This window comes from Hemitrygon akajei, chromosome 3 (genome assembly GCF_048418815.1).
Source record: "Hemitrygon akajei chromosome 3, sHemAka1.3, whole genome shotgun sequence".
NCBI classification, from domain to species: domain Eukaryota; kingdom Metazoa; phylum Chordata; class Chondrichthyes; order Myliobatiformes; family Dasyatidae; genus Hemitrygon; species Hemitrygon akajei.
The window spans coordinates 100,597,180-100,612,418 of record NC_133126.1 but is presented as its reverse complement, the minus strand read 5'-3'; the positions used below and the strand labels follow the sequence as shown (position 1 = coordinate 100,612,418).

The following is a 15,239-nucleotide window of genomic DNA, read 5'->3' as shown; positions in this document are numbered from 1 at the left end:
CCTAGCTTTGCATCATCAGCAACCTTAATATATTACATGGAATTTCTTAATCATTGATAATACATTACAAAATCCTGGAGCCCCAGCACTTACCCGTACGGCACCCCACTAATCAAAGCCTCTAATCTTTAAAAAAAATGGCCTATTTATTCCAACAGTTTCTGTTCACTAATAATCAGTACAAACATTTATATTATACACACTAACTTCTAATAACTTATGCTGTAACACCTTTTCAAAACTCATCTGAAAGCTCAAGTGTACTATAACAAAAGGCTTCCCATCTTTTCCTATGATTAGTAGGTTATCAAATGACTTATTTTTCATAAATAGATGTTAATAGTAACAGAAACAAAAACACAAAATGCTGGCAGAACTCAGCAGGCTAGACAGCATCTATGGGAGGAGGTAGTGACAATGTTTCGGGCTGAAGCCCTTCATCAGGAGTGAAGTAACATGGGATGGTCGAGGGGGGGATAAGAAGTGGGGGGAGGGATAAAGTAGAGAGCTGGGAAGTAATAGGCTGGAGGGAAATGGGCTAGGGGGAAGGTGGAGAATTATGGGAAATAAAAGAGAAAGAAAGGTAGGGCTGGGGGGAAATTATAGTGAGGGGGGAAAAAGAGAGAGAAAGAGAACCAGACTAAAATAATAGATAGGGATGGGGGTAAGGGGGGGGCAGGGGTATCAACGGAGGTCTGTGAGTTGGATGTTCATGCTGGCAGGTAGGAGGCTACCTAGGCGGGAGATAAGGTATTGCTCCATCGACCTGCGTGTGGCCTCATCTTGATGGTAGAGGAGGCCATGGACAGACATGTCGGAGTGGGAGTGGTCTGTGGAATTGAAGTGTGTGGCCACAGGGAGATCCCGCCACTGCTGGAGGACTGAGCGCCGGTGTTCAGCGAAACAGTCTCCCAGTCGGCGGCGGGTCTCCCCAATGTATAAATGGCCACATCAGGAGCACTGGATACAGTATATCACCCCAGTTGACTTGCGGGTGAAGTGGTGCCTCACCTGAAGCAACTGTCTGGGGCCTGGGATGGTGGTGAGGGAAGAAGTGTGGGGGCAGGTGTAGCACTTCTTCCGTTTGCAGGGATGAGTGCCCGGAGGGAGGTCGGTGGGGAGGGGTGGGGATGAATGGACAAGGTAGTCGCATAGGGAGAAATCCCTGCGGAAAGCCGAGATTGGGGGGGAGGGGAAGATGTGGCTGGTGGTGGGATCACGTAGGAGGTGGCAGAAGTTACGGAGGATTATACATTGGATCTGTAGGCTGGTAAGGTGATAGGTGAGGACCAGGGGGACTCTATCCCTGGTGGGCTGGCGGGGGAATGGGGTGAGAGCAGAGGTGCGTGAAATACGGGAGACGCGATGGAGGGCAGAGTTGATAGTGGATGCAGGGAAGCCCCTTTCTTTAAAAAAGGAAGACATCTCCTTTGTCCTAGAATGAAAGGCATCATCCTGAGAGCAGATGCGGCGGAGGCGGAGGAATTGAGAGAAAGGGATAGCATTTTTGCAGGAGACAGGGTGGGAGGAGGAATAGTCTAGGTAGCTGTGGGAGTTAATAGTAACAGAATTGAGTAGAGTCAAAATGCCCCATTACCACTTAATAATAAAATCAGTTTTTTCTTACCACTAACAACAGGTTTACTGACATATCCAATTTTCTTTCACCCTCTTCTCAAAACAGTGGGTAAATTCATCCCTTTCCAATTGGTGGAAACCATTCGAGAATCTATAGAACTTTGTAAACTGACAACCAATGCACTCAGTATTTCCATTGCTGCTGCTTTTAAAACTGAGACACAAGGCCCAATTTATCACCTTTCAGTCCTGTTAATTGCTTCAATATATTTCTTTAATCAAATTTATTTTAGCTCCTCATCGACATTTTCCTTCACAGAAACAGACAAAATACAGTGGATACCGGTTAATTGGGTAGCCACTTATTTGGGATAACTCAAAGAACAAAATCTAATCAAGAGAACTGGTATCTTTTCATTTATTTGGGACACTACTCCACTTAACTGGGACAAGAGACTGTTGCCAAAATGTCTGACTACAGTCAGATGCATGCACTTGTGGGGCTGTGAAACACTATACCATGATTAGAGCAAACTGTTTTTAAAAACAGCGTGAGTTGTGTGTGTCTGTTCAAAAAGCAGTGAGTTTTGTCACTGATAGTTGGTGAGAACTATACAGTAAGACAATTCTGAACTGTCTTGCTCACTGCAGTTCCAAGCATTCAGGTTTGGAGATGCGAGAAACAGGCGGGTGTGAAAAGGAAACAAATCCCCTACTTCAACAAGTTAGGGACCACAAAGAATTAAGATATCAACAGTCATCTTGAATGTTACAATGAAAATGAGGATTTGGAAGATGCAATTGTCAAAAGCATTGCATGAAGACAGTCCATTTTCTGCACTAGGTCTCTGGCTGGTTTTGTTCATTTACAGTTAATCAAAAACACACAGCATACACTCTGCCAATATCCACAGCGGCATGCAAAAGTTTGGGCACCCCTGGTCAATATTTCTGTTACTGTGAATAAAAGATGACCCGATTTCCAAAAGGCATAAAGTTAAAGATGACACATTTCTTTAATATTTTAAGATTACTTTCTTATTTCCATCTTTTACAGTTACAAAAAAGGAAAAGAGCCCGAAGCAAAAGCTTGGGCACCCTGCGTGGTCAGTACTTAGTAACACTCCCTTTGGCAAGTATCACAGCTTGCAAACACTTTCTGTAGTCAGCTAAGAGTCTTTCAATTCTTGTTTGGGAGATTTTTGCCTATTCTTCTTTGCAAAAGGCTTCTAGTGCTGTGAGATTCTTGGGCCGTCTTGCATGCACTGCTCTTCTGAGGTCCACAGATTTTTGATGATGTTTAGGTCGGGTACTGTGAAGGTCATGGCAAAACCTTCAGGCTGCGCCTCTTGAGGTAGTCCATTGTGGATTTTGAGGTGTGTTTAGGATCAATATCCTGTTGTAGAAGCCATCCTCTTTTCACCTTCAGCTTTTTTTTTTAAACAGATGGTGTGATGTTTGCTTCCAGAATTTGCTGGTATTTAATTGAATTCATTCTTCCCTCTACCAGTGAAAAGTTCCCCGTGCCACTGGCTGCAACACAAGCCCAAAGCATGATCGATCCACCCTCGTGCTTAACAATTGGAGAGGTGTTCTTTTCATGAAATTCTGCACCCTTTTTTCTCCAAACATACCTTTGCTCATTGCAGCCAAAAGTTCTATTTTAACTTCATCAGTCCACAGGACTTGTTTCCAAAATGCATCAGGCTTGTTTAGATGTTCCTTTGCAAACCTCTGACGCTGAATTTTGTGGTGAGGACACAGGAAAGATTTTCTTCTGACGACTCTTCCATGAAGGTCATATTTGCGCAGGTGTCACTGCACAGTATAACAGTGCACCACCACTCCAGAGTCTGCTAAATCTTCCTGAAGGTCTTTTGCAGTCAAATGGGAGTTTTGATTTGCCTTTCTAGCAATCCTACAAGCAGTTCTCTCAGAAAGTTTTCTTGGTCCAGACCTCAACTTGACCTCTACTGTCCCTGTTAACTGCCATTTCTTAATTACACCACGAACTGAGGAAACAGCTATCTGAAAACACTTTGCTACTTCTTATAGCCTTCTCCTGCTTTGTGGGCATCATTTATTTTAATTTTCAGAGTGCTAGGCAGCTGCTTAGAGGAGTCCATGGCTGTTGATTGTTGGGACAAGGTTTGAGGAGTCAGGGTATTTATAAAGCTTTGAAATTTGCATCACCTGGCCTTTCCGAACGATGACTGTGAACAAGCCATAGCCCTAACAAGCTAATTAAGGTCTGAGACCGCGGTAAAAGTTATCTGAGAGCTCAAATCTCTTGGGATGCCCAAACTTCTGCATGGTGCTCCTTTCCTTTTTTCAATCTAAAATTGTACAAAACAAAAATAATACTTGCTTAAAATGTTGAAAAGAATGCTTCATCTTTAACTTTGTCTTTTTGAGATCAGTTCATCTTTCACAGTGACAGAAATTTTGACCAGGGGTGCCCAAACTTTTGCATGCCACTGTTTTAGGAAATAATACAGTTTTATTGTATTGCTAGTGTTCGATTTGTTCTGTATTCCATTGCTTACTGAGTTTAATAGTAGTTTGTCCTTTTTTTAAAATGCATTTTTAACCAATCCTATTAAACTTTAGCTAATTGGGGCAGCTGCTTAATTGGCCCAAAATGTACTGGTGCCAATTATCCGGAATCCATTGTATTTATCTGCCACTTCCTTACTTCCCAATATATTTTTTCTATCTCAGTCTGCATTAACTTTTGTTAATTTTTCCTTTTACATATCTATGGATACATGCTTGCTATTCCATTTCCTTTCCTATTTGTCTCTCCTTTACCAAATTCTAAACTTTTCTCAACCTTTAGGCGTGCTGCATTTTCCTCTGATTAGCTTCTCTTATTAGCTACAGCCAAGTCATATTTCCTCAGATATCTGAGCCTTAAATGTTTCCAATTCTTTAAAGTTTAGCTACTACCTGTTTACTACCTTATCTTTTCATGAAATTTTCTAATCTATCAGGCCAATTCACAACTCATGCTTCTGTATTTTGTTTATTTAAAGTCCTGGTTTCAGATTGAACAAAATAATCTTTAATTGTTTTATGAACTTCTATCATATTATGATCACTATTCCCTAAAGACCTCTTGTATCCAAGTTATGAATTATCCTCTTCTCATTGTATGATACTAGATATAACATAGCACTTCCCTGGTTGGTTTTCAACAAAAAGATCTACAAAACCATTTCTTGTAGCCTATGAATTTACCCGTCACATAATTTCATTTACTCAGTCTATATATATGTATGTTGGTGCGTGGCCAAGTGGTTAAAGCTTTCACTTAGTATTCTGAAGGTTGCTAGTTCGAGCCTTGGCTGAGGCTGCGTGTGTGTCCTTGAGCAAGGCACTTAACCACACATTGCTCTGCGACGACACCGGTGCCAAGCTGTAGGGGTCCTAATGCTCTTTTCTTGGATAACATCAGTAGCATGGAGAGGGAAGACTTGCAGCTTGGGCAACTGCCGGTCTTCTATAAAAAAACTAGGATGTCTAAGACTTTTGCATAGTACTGTAGTACTTTTATGTATTGCACAGTACAACAGAAAAACAAATTTCATGACATATGCAAGTTTTTGATAAACCTGTGTGTGCGTCTATTGTGGCTTGAAAGTGGGAAGGGATAGGGAGAGGAGAATCATGGTGCGAAAAGGAAAAGGAAGAGGGGATGGAATGGGAAGCACCAGAGAGACTTTCTGTAATAACCAATAACGATTCCAGCGAAACCCTTCCTAAAGGGTCAGCTCCCACCTCCTCCATTACTTACGCCATGCCCACTGAATCAAAACCTATTTCTCATACCAAACATAACATCATGTATTCAAATTCCCTTCTTGTGACCCTAGCTCAGAAAGTTATCTACAAATTACTCGCTTTGTGACCTGCATTTTACTTTGGATGCTGGCTGCTCCTTGAGCAGAAACTCTTTCATCCTTCCCATCACATTGCTCTAGCTCCATGGAGATACTGTTGACCTTAGTACAACTCAGGTAATAAAACCTTTGGGACTCATGCAGATGGCTGCAGGAAACAGTACTCTGCTTCCAAATATAATGTCCCCTATCACAATAACTTTTCTCACTTCTCCAACTTTTATAGCCCCTATACTATGGTCTTGTAGTCAATTTGCTCAGCCTGCTTTCAGTCTCTGCTTTTCCACCCACATTTCTTGTTGGGTTTTGCTTCAATTCTACCCTTAAATAGAACTGAAACTCCTTCACATGCAATTAAATACTATAGTCCCTTTGAACGATCAATCTGATGACTTATTAAAACAAGATATCCCAGTAATTTTCCCTTTCCCTTATGAGTCCCAGTATCCAAGTCTTGAAATCTAGCACATCAATTCCAAATAGAAGTTCTTCACATTACCTGCAATAATTTTCTGTGTGGATGCCAAAAGTCACCAGCTCCCACATACTAGTTACAACACCAGTCTTTAAATTTAAAGTAATTAAGTTTTACTATAATATAAAGAAATGGTAGAAGTCTTAATATTTACACATAACACTGCTGAATTATCACTCAACTAGGAGTCATGCTGGATATGTTGAAATCTATTTCTATTCCCTTGCACTGGGAATGTTTCCATTAGCCAGCAGTTCAAACAAGGATTTTTAATTCCAAACAACTAATCTAACAGAGAACTGAATTTCACCAAGCCACTGATTATCAGTTTAATATTTCTCACTGGATATCTGCATGCCTCAGCTCCAAAGAGATTTTGGATTGCATAGAGGGAGATGGATTTCAAAAGAAGCAAATGAGGCAGTTGAGACATTCTGTGCACTGCCATTCCTGATGAGACTTTGGATTGTGCATAATTAGGCACAAGGGCCAATAAAAAGTTAGGCATAAATGGGGCAGCCATTGTATGAGTGGGAAGTTCAGGCTTAGGCTCAGTGAGGAGAGGCAAAGACCATAGGTAGATTTTTTTTGTTTAATTTTTCTTTCTTTCTTATTGCTGTGTTAAGAGCAGTGAGGATGACAAGTAGGATAGTGGAATGCTCCTCTTGCAGGATCTGGGAAGGAAGGCAGACCTCCAGTGTCTGGGACGACTACAGCTACAAGAAATGCAGTTTCTTTCAGACTGTGTTAAGGAATTAGAGCAGGAGCTAGATGAACTTTGGATCATTTTGGAGGCTGAGGGATTGATCAACAGGTCAGACGGGGAGGTAGTTACTTCTACAGTGCAGGGCACCAGTAACTGGGTGACTGTCAGGAGGTGGAAAAGAGATAAGCAACCAGTGCAAAGTACCCATATGGTCATTCCTCTTAACAACAAGTATACTGCTTTGCATGATGTTGAGGGTGGGCTATTAGCTAGCTACATAGCCAGAATCTGTGCCAGAGACCTGATCTATGTGGCTCAGATGGAAAGAGGGGAAAGAGGCAAGCTGTAGTGATAGGGAATTTAATGCTAGGTAAACAGCTGTGTGAATGAAAGTGAGATTCTAGGATGGCATGTTGTATGCAAGGATGCCAGGATCAGGAAGATTTCAATCAAGTCCACAGCATTCTTAAGTGAAGGGGAACTGCCAAAGGTCATGGTCCACATCAGTACCAATGACATGAATAGGAAAAGTGATGAGGTCCTGCAAAGTGAGTTTGGGCAGTTAGGTGCTAAGGGACAGGACCTCCAGGGTTGTGACCCCAGGACTGTTGTACATGCCATGTTCTAGTGAGGCCAGAAATAGGAAGATCATACAGTTTAACACATAGCTAAGGAAATGGTGCTGGAGGGAAAGCTTCAGATTTTTGGATCATTAGACTCTCTTCCAGGAAAGAGAGGGGCAGGGGGAGCATTCTAAAAGTGGAAGGTGAGCAGCCAGAAGTCTTGGTACATATTGGTACTAATGACATTGGTAGGAAAAGGGAGGAGGCCCTGAAAAGAGAATTTAGGTAGTTAGGTAGAAAGCTGAAAAGAATGCCCTCCAGCATAGCGATCTCTGGATTGCTGCCTGTGCCACATGCCAGTGAGGGCAAGAATAGGATGATTTGGCAGATGAATGTGTGGCTGAGGAACTGGTTCAGGGGGCAGGGCTTCAGATCACTGGAATCCCTTCTGGGGAAGGTATGACCTGTACAAAAGGAATGGGTTACACCCGGAGCCAAGGAGCACCAATTTCCTCCAAATTAGGAGGGAGTTGGGAATCAGAGTGATGAGAATGTGGCAGTTGGCATACAAGCAGCTTCAATGAGACCGTCAGGAAGGACAGGCAGAAAATAGGGCAAATTTGCAGTCAGTGAGGATGAGTTGCCATATAACGTGGAGAAAAACCCAAAAGGGTGATGAATACTGGGCTGTGGATGTTAAATTTGAATGCACACAAAATACAGAATAAGGTAGATGATCTTGCTGCACATTTAAGAGATTGGCAGGTATGATGTCATGGGTATCTCTGAGTTGTGGCTGAAAGATTATAGGTCGGAGCTTAACATCCAAGAATACATATTGTATTGAAAGGACAGGCAAGTAGGCGGAGAGGGTGATGTAACTCTGTTGGTAAAAAATGAAATATTACACAGGTAACCATGGCTGAACAGGGGAGTCAAAGACAACATTAAAAAAAAATCAAAACAGAGGGCATATAGGTAGAGGATTGGGAAGCTTTTGAAAACCAATGGAAGAAACTAAAAAAAACCATTACGAAGGAAAAGATTAAATATGAAGGTAAACTGGCCAATAATAGCAAACAGGATACCAAAAGTGTTAAGATACATAAAGAGTGAAAGAGGGCAAGAGTAAATATCGGACCGCTAGAAATTGCACTGGAGAGGGATAAATTAACAGCAGACAAACTAAATATTTGTCATCAGTCTTCACTGTGGAAGACGCTACCAGTACACAGGAAGTTCAAGAGTGTTGGGGGCAGAAGTGAGTGTAGTTACTATTGCTATGGGGAAGGTGCTTGGACAGCTGAAAGGACTCAAGGTAGATAAGTCAACTAGACCAAATGGACTTCACCACAGTGTTCTGAAAAAGATAGCTGAAAGTGACTGTGGAGGCATTAGTAATGATCTTTCAAGAAACAAGAGATTCTGGCATGGTTCTGGAGGACTGGAAAATTCCAAATGTCACTCCACTCTTCAAGGAGGCAGGGACACAGAAGAAAGGAAATTATAGGTCAGTTAGTCTGACCTCAAGTGTTGGAAAGATGTTGGAGTCAATTGTTAAGGAGATCTCAGGGTACTTTGAAGTACATGATTTAATAGGCCAAAGTCAACACTGTTTTCTTAAGTGAAAATTTTGCCTGGCACATCTGTTGGAATTTGTTGAGGAAAAAACAGACAGGATGAACAAAGGAGAGTCAGTGGATGTTGTTTACTTAGATTTTCAAAAGGCCTTTGACAAGTTGCCACATATGAAGCTGTTTAACAAGATAAGCGCCCATGGTATTACAGGAGAGATATTAGCATGGATAGCAAATTAGCTGATTGGCAAATTAGCAGAAGGTAGAGTGGGAATAAAGTGAGCTTTTTTCTGGTTGGCTGCCAGTGACTAGTGGTGTTCCAAAGGGGTCAGTGTTAGGACCACTTCTTTTTACATTATATGCCAATGACTTAGATAATGGAATTGATAGCTTTGTGACCAAGTTTATAGATGATACGAAAATAGGTGGAGGGGCAAGTAGTGTTGAGGAAGCAGGGAGGCTGCAGGACTTAAACAAACTAGGAAAATGGGCAAAGAAGTGGCAGATGGAACACAGAAGGGAAGTGTACGGTCATGCACTCTGGTAGAAGGAATAAATGGTCTAATTCTGCTCCTAGGTCCCATGAAAGGTGGAACCTGTACAGAAGGGACAGTTTGTACCTGAACTAGAAGGGGAATGAATATGCTTGCGGGAAAATTTGCTGGTGCTGCACAGGGCTGGAAACCAGAGCCAGAGTTGTATGTGGATGGTAACCAGAGCAGATAGTGGAATGGCTGTGGAGACAGATGGTATCAAACCTACATACAAAGTCAGGAATCGAAAGGTTGAGCATGGTAAGAGTATTGTTCAGGGCTGTGTATATTTCAATGCAATCAGTATTGCCGGAAAGGCAAATGAGTTAGGGTATAGATCAGCATGTAGAAACATGACACTGTAGCCAAGCGTCAGTCGCAGGAGGTTCAGGACTGGCAGCTTATTGTTCCAGAGTTCTGTTGCTTTAGATACAGCGGGAGGGACTAAAGGGAGAGGGGTGGCATTAGTAATCAGGGAAAATGTCATGGCAGTGCTCACACAGGACTGACTGGAAAGCATAGATACTGAGGCTATATGGGTGGAATTGAGGAATAAGAAAAGGATACTATAGACCGCTCCCCCCCCCCCCCCCCCCCAATAGTCTTTGGGATATAGAGTAGCAAATTTGTATAGAGATCGCAGACTGTGGCAAGAAACACAAGGTTGTGATAATAGCTATTTTTAAACTTTCCACATGTTGCCTGGGATTCCCACACTATAAGAATAGGCTGGATGGGATAGATTCTGCCAAATATGTTCAGTAAAGTTTCCTTAATCAGTATGTATAGGCCCCAAGTAGAGAGAGTGTGATACTAGATTGATAGGGAATGAGTCAGGGCAAGTGACAGAAGTTTGTGTAGGGGAATATTTTGCATTTTGTGATCATAATGCCATTAGTTTCAAGAAAATTATGAAGGATAGGTGTGGTACTCAGTTTGAGATTTTAAATTGAAAGAAGTCAATTTTAATGGTATCAAAAAGGATTTGGCAATATGGATTGAGATGGGCTGTTTTCTGTTGATGTCTACTTGGTAAGTGGGAGGCCTTTAAAAGTGAAATTATGAGTGTACAGATTTTGTATGTTCCTGCCAGAATAAAAGGCAAGGATAAGAGGTTATTGAATGAGTCCCTGGGTAATGAAAAGGAGCTGCAGGTATAAGCAAGGAACAAACGAGGCACTTGAGAATAAGAAATGCAAGAGGCACTTAAGGAAATCAAGAGGACTAAAAGGTAAAAGGCTACTCTAGCAGACAAGGTGAAAGAGAATTCCGAGGGCTTCTACAAATATATTAAGAGCAAAAGGATAGCAAGGGCCAGAACTTGACATCAGGAAGATCAGAATGGTAATCTATACATGGAGCCAAAAGTGATGGGCAGGATCTTAGAGAGAATGTTTGCATCTGTATTTACCTGGGAGAAAGGCACAGAGTCTATAGAAGTGAAGCAAAGAAGCAGTGAAATCATGGACCATATACAGATTTCAGAGGAGGTGGCGTTTGCTGTCTTGAGGAAAATTTAAGTGGATAAATCCTGGGCCTGGCAAGGTGTTCCCTCCAACCCTGTGGAAAGCTAGTGCAGAAACTGCAGGCGCCCTAGCATGGATATTTAAAATAACCTTAGCCACAAGTGAGGTACCAGAGGATTGGAGGACTTGGGGAAATGAGTTACAGGGAAAGGTTGAACAGATTAGGACTTAATTTGCTGGAAAATATGAGAAAGAAGAGAATTAATAGAAGTGTACAAAATTATGAGGGATGGAGATACTGTAAATGCAAGCAAACTTTTTCCACGGAGATTTGGTGAGATGACAACTAGAGTTCATGGGTTATGAATGAAAGATGTAAAGCTTAAGGGGAACATCAGGGGGAACTTCTTCACTCAGAGGCTGGTGAGAACGGAACAAGATGCAGTGGAAATGGTGGGTGTGGGTTCAACTTCAACATTCAAAGGAAATTTTGATAGGTACATGGATGGGAGGGATATGGCGGGCAGTGATCGGGGAGCAGGTTGATGGGACTAGGCAGATTAATAGTTCAGCACAGAGTAGAATGACTAGGGGCCTGTTTCTGTGCTGTCTTCCATGACTCTATGCAGTATAGAACATCTGAATTTTTTGCGGAACAAAATGAGTAATATACCTATTGTTTAATCATAGCAATTATAATAAAGAATGCTTCCAAAAAAAATCACTGTATTCTACTCAAGCCCAGTAGTATAATACGATATTAAATTTCAGTAATTGATGCAATTAAAGCCCATCATCATTACTTCCCATTCCAGTGCCATAACAACATTTTACACAAACACAAGCACTTAACTCATCAACATTGTTCAAAATTTGCAAAACATCACAAAATTATTTATGGTATATTCATGTCCTGTCTCATGGACATAGAAGAAGAAAGGGACAAGAAATGTTCACTCTTTTTAAAATCCTGTCTCATTTTCAGCTTGGCTTATTTAGTAGTATTCTTGTCAAAGCCAAATGATTACAATATGGATTTGTGCAGCTATCACTACAGCACAGTAACTGAAATCAGTGCTGCATTTTAGATGGCACATTAAACTCATGACCCCTCAAACGCACATGAAACATTTTCTAGCACCAAGGAAGAGCAGGATGCTCTCAGCACTAAATAAATCTCCCTGAACCAGCACCGAAAAGTAGGTTATTTTCCTTTGGGATTCACATGGGGTTTGTAAAACCATGTTAAGCATAAAATTTGATGCCTTTCTTTTTAAGTAATCTATCAAATGTAATTACACACACACACACTGTACATAACTATATCTACACTGCGCTGGCCTTTTATTCCCTTTAAAGTTAACAAGATTGCATCTTACAATTAATTTCCACATCACTGCATTATCCTATAACAATGTCAGTGGAACTAACAGTATGTTTATTACCAGAATCATTAAAAACCACAGTCTTGGTTTAAATTTCTATGGAACGATTACCAAATTATTTCAATAACTATTCACCTACTTCAACCAACTATTATCTTTTTTCCTTCTAGACTTCAAAATACTGATCATCCTCCACAGATTAACAACCAAAGCACATGGGTTCAATAATATTGTAATTCTGGACCTGCTGGTTACAAAGATCTTTGTAGTTAAGTTCATGAAAAATCATATTTATAGACCTTCATGAAATTAGTGAGTTGGCCCTCATTATAACTTGAGCTTTCAAAAAAGCAGCTCAGTTACAAATTGCTAGAAAACACGGCAAACCATTGAGTACTGTAAACAAATGCGGTGCAAGTCAAATCCCACTGCCAACCAACAATGATGCTGTTTCTGCCCTCAGACAGCCATCTAATTTTTGTTAAAGTACAGCTCAGTAACAATGCTCATTTGTACTTCCTATGCTCTTTGAGATTTCTAATTTATACCAACCACTGCATTAATTTCAACTTTAAGAATACGCGAATGTAAAAAATTAGTCTTCTATTAGTGTTCTTACTGCTGCCAATACACAAAAAATACATCCTAAGCACTCATGGGTACTAAATACAATGGAGGCATAATACTGAAAAAAATCTGTGAAATATCCAGTTTAAACAAAACTAAAAAAAAATCACATTTCCTGTTACCATTTTTCTTGTCAGAACAATTACATACATATGAAAACTAAAAATTTACCCATTAAAATACCCTTGTAAGAAACCACAAAAACTGTTCCAAGATCACTACATAAATCTGATCAATTAACTTCACTGTAGATTCCTGTTGATGATTCACAACAGATCTTAGCTAAAGAACAATGGATTTCATTGTAATAATAAAATCACCCTTACACTGAGGAAATTATTTTTATTTGTTTGACTAACAGTCACCTCATTTTCAAAATATACATTTTCTCTAGACCACTGTTAAAAAGTTCAGAAACCACAATGAATGTTAAAAGAATGAAAGTGAAAGCAGTTTTCTGTATTGTCCACACCTTTCAATGACCAATCAGGTTACAGTCCCTACAACAATGCTTATTTATACAATCCCTGAATCTTATAATAAAATGAAAAGAAAGTGCAAATCAATTCATCTATCTCACTAATTCACTATCACAAACAAGTTACTTGCCTCAACTCAAGTGGTTAAATGCAAATTCATTTTTTAATTTAAATTCAGTAACTATTACCCTTCAAATCCATAATTGACGTTATCTGTGCATCATTTTACATATATAGATTATCTAAATTCACAAATCCTTGAAAGCCACAAGGAAATCCCTTACCACAAAACAATACAAACCTGTGTAAATAAGACCTCGTTTTCTAAATAAAGAATCCAAGTAAAACCCACTTACTTAAAAAAACATCAGGTATTGAACACACAAAAATAAATGCCTCTGCACATATTAGTGACGCAAAGGCATGAACAGAATACACCATGAGGCAATAAATATTAGTGGGATTGCATTTTCTGCAGCATCGCCAAAAGCTGCTCTATCACTGTTATTTCGTCGATCCATTCTGTCAGAGCCAAATGATGCTCTCCAACAACAAAAAAAACCGCGCCGCTTATATCCACCGGGTTTCAAACAAATGCTTCTGCGTTCTTTCAAGGTCAATGCCATCTTCCAAAAAAAATTGTAAACTAAAACAAACCCCTAAATGGTATCTAGAAGAGGAAACAATCTTGCAAATCGTATTTCTGTGAGGCCTTCATAACATACACTGCAAATAATGCCCACGTTTGGAGATTACCATGGCCGACTGGTTCCCGAGGATGTTCAGTAAAATGCTGACTGCCTACAGCGCCTGTGTCAAAAGCAGGCGTGATGAAATTACAATCAGTCAGAAAGTGCAGATCAATCAGTCGTGTTTTTCTTCCGCGGATCCGTTCAACTATCCGGCACTATCATATAAATGATTCAGCTTAAAAGGGCCAGGTGGGAAAATGGAAATCTGCTCAGAACTTGGCCAGGCAACCAAATGAATCACACAAATCCCAATCAGTAGAGTAGAACCGGCGCCCTCCACTCTGCCCACAATCATTCCCTGCTAACGGGACGCCCCGCCTCGGCCCCCTGTCCCACCCCGACCACTGGCAGGTCGTTGCAGAACGGCTGCAGCTTCGCTCACCCACTGCCCTGGTGTGAAGAAACAGTTGTTCAGGCAGTGCCTGAGGCTTACCTGTGAAACAGCTCGACACCTCCAACACCATCACCCCTCCTCTTGCTGTAATTCACCCCTTCGACGGCTGCCCGCTTTTGCCCCCGCCGCCCGCTCCTAACGTTACAAGCGGCGGGGTCTTTTGTGCCGTCCCTGTTTCATCGCCCAGCGAGGGGGCGAAAAGAGGGTAAAGGACACCCCGGGGTAATCAGTAGATGGAAGTCCCCCTCAATCAGAAGGCGGCTCCGGCTGCAGCTCCTCCTCCCTCCATGGTTGCCGCAACCTCTTACGTCGCACTGTACCATCGCAACCGGCCGATTCAACTCAAGCCACAAAGCACGCGCCACGCCCACCCGCTCGTTTCCTAGTCTCCTTCTGCCATTGGACGGTGCCCGACACCGTAGGCGGGACACCGCCCTCCACTCGCTCTGATTGGCGTAGTTTGACGCTCGAGCTGACGAGAAAATCCTTCATTCATCACCGCGCAAGCGCGCCGCATATATTCTGGGAATTGAAGTTTCCAATGGTAAAGTTTGTTTCACTGTCTTCGCTATTTGATGCTTTGTTTCAAACCCCGCTTCAAAATTAAAGCTTAGTAGCAGGAAAGATCTATAATATAGAATGTAACAATATAATACCTCGAAAAGAATAATAGAGAACAATGGAGTTATGAAACGGGCATCAAGTTTGACTCTTTCACTGGAGTTCTTTGAGGATGTGACTAAGAGTTCATAGCTCCTTGAAAGTGGCTACGTAGGCCGATAAGGCGGTTAAGAAGGCTTGC

The 15,239-nt window shown here is 41.3% G+C and overlaps 1 protein-coding gene across 4 annotated transcripts in view; it reads right to left on the bottom strand.

Annotated features, from left to right (window-relative positions):
- LOC140725256 (tau-tubulin kinase 2-like) overlaps positions 1–14,754 on the bottom strand; it is a 363,522-nt gene extending 348,768 nt beyond the window's left edge. For 2 of the 4 annotated variants that reach the window (XM_073040487.1, XM_073040490.1), the window contains exon 1: positions 14,477–14,754. The gene's annotated coding sequence lies outside the window, so the exon portion shown is untranslated. The other 2 variants (XM_073040489.1, XM_073040488.1) reach the window with 2 other exon arrangements.
- Positions 14,755–15,239: the final 485 nt, after the last annotated feature.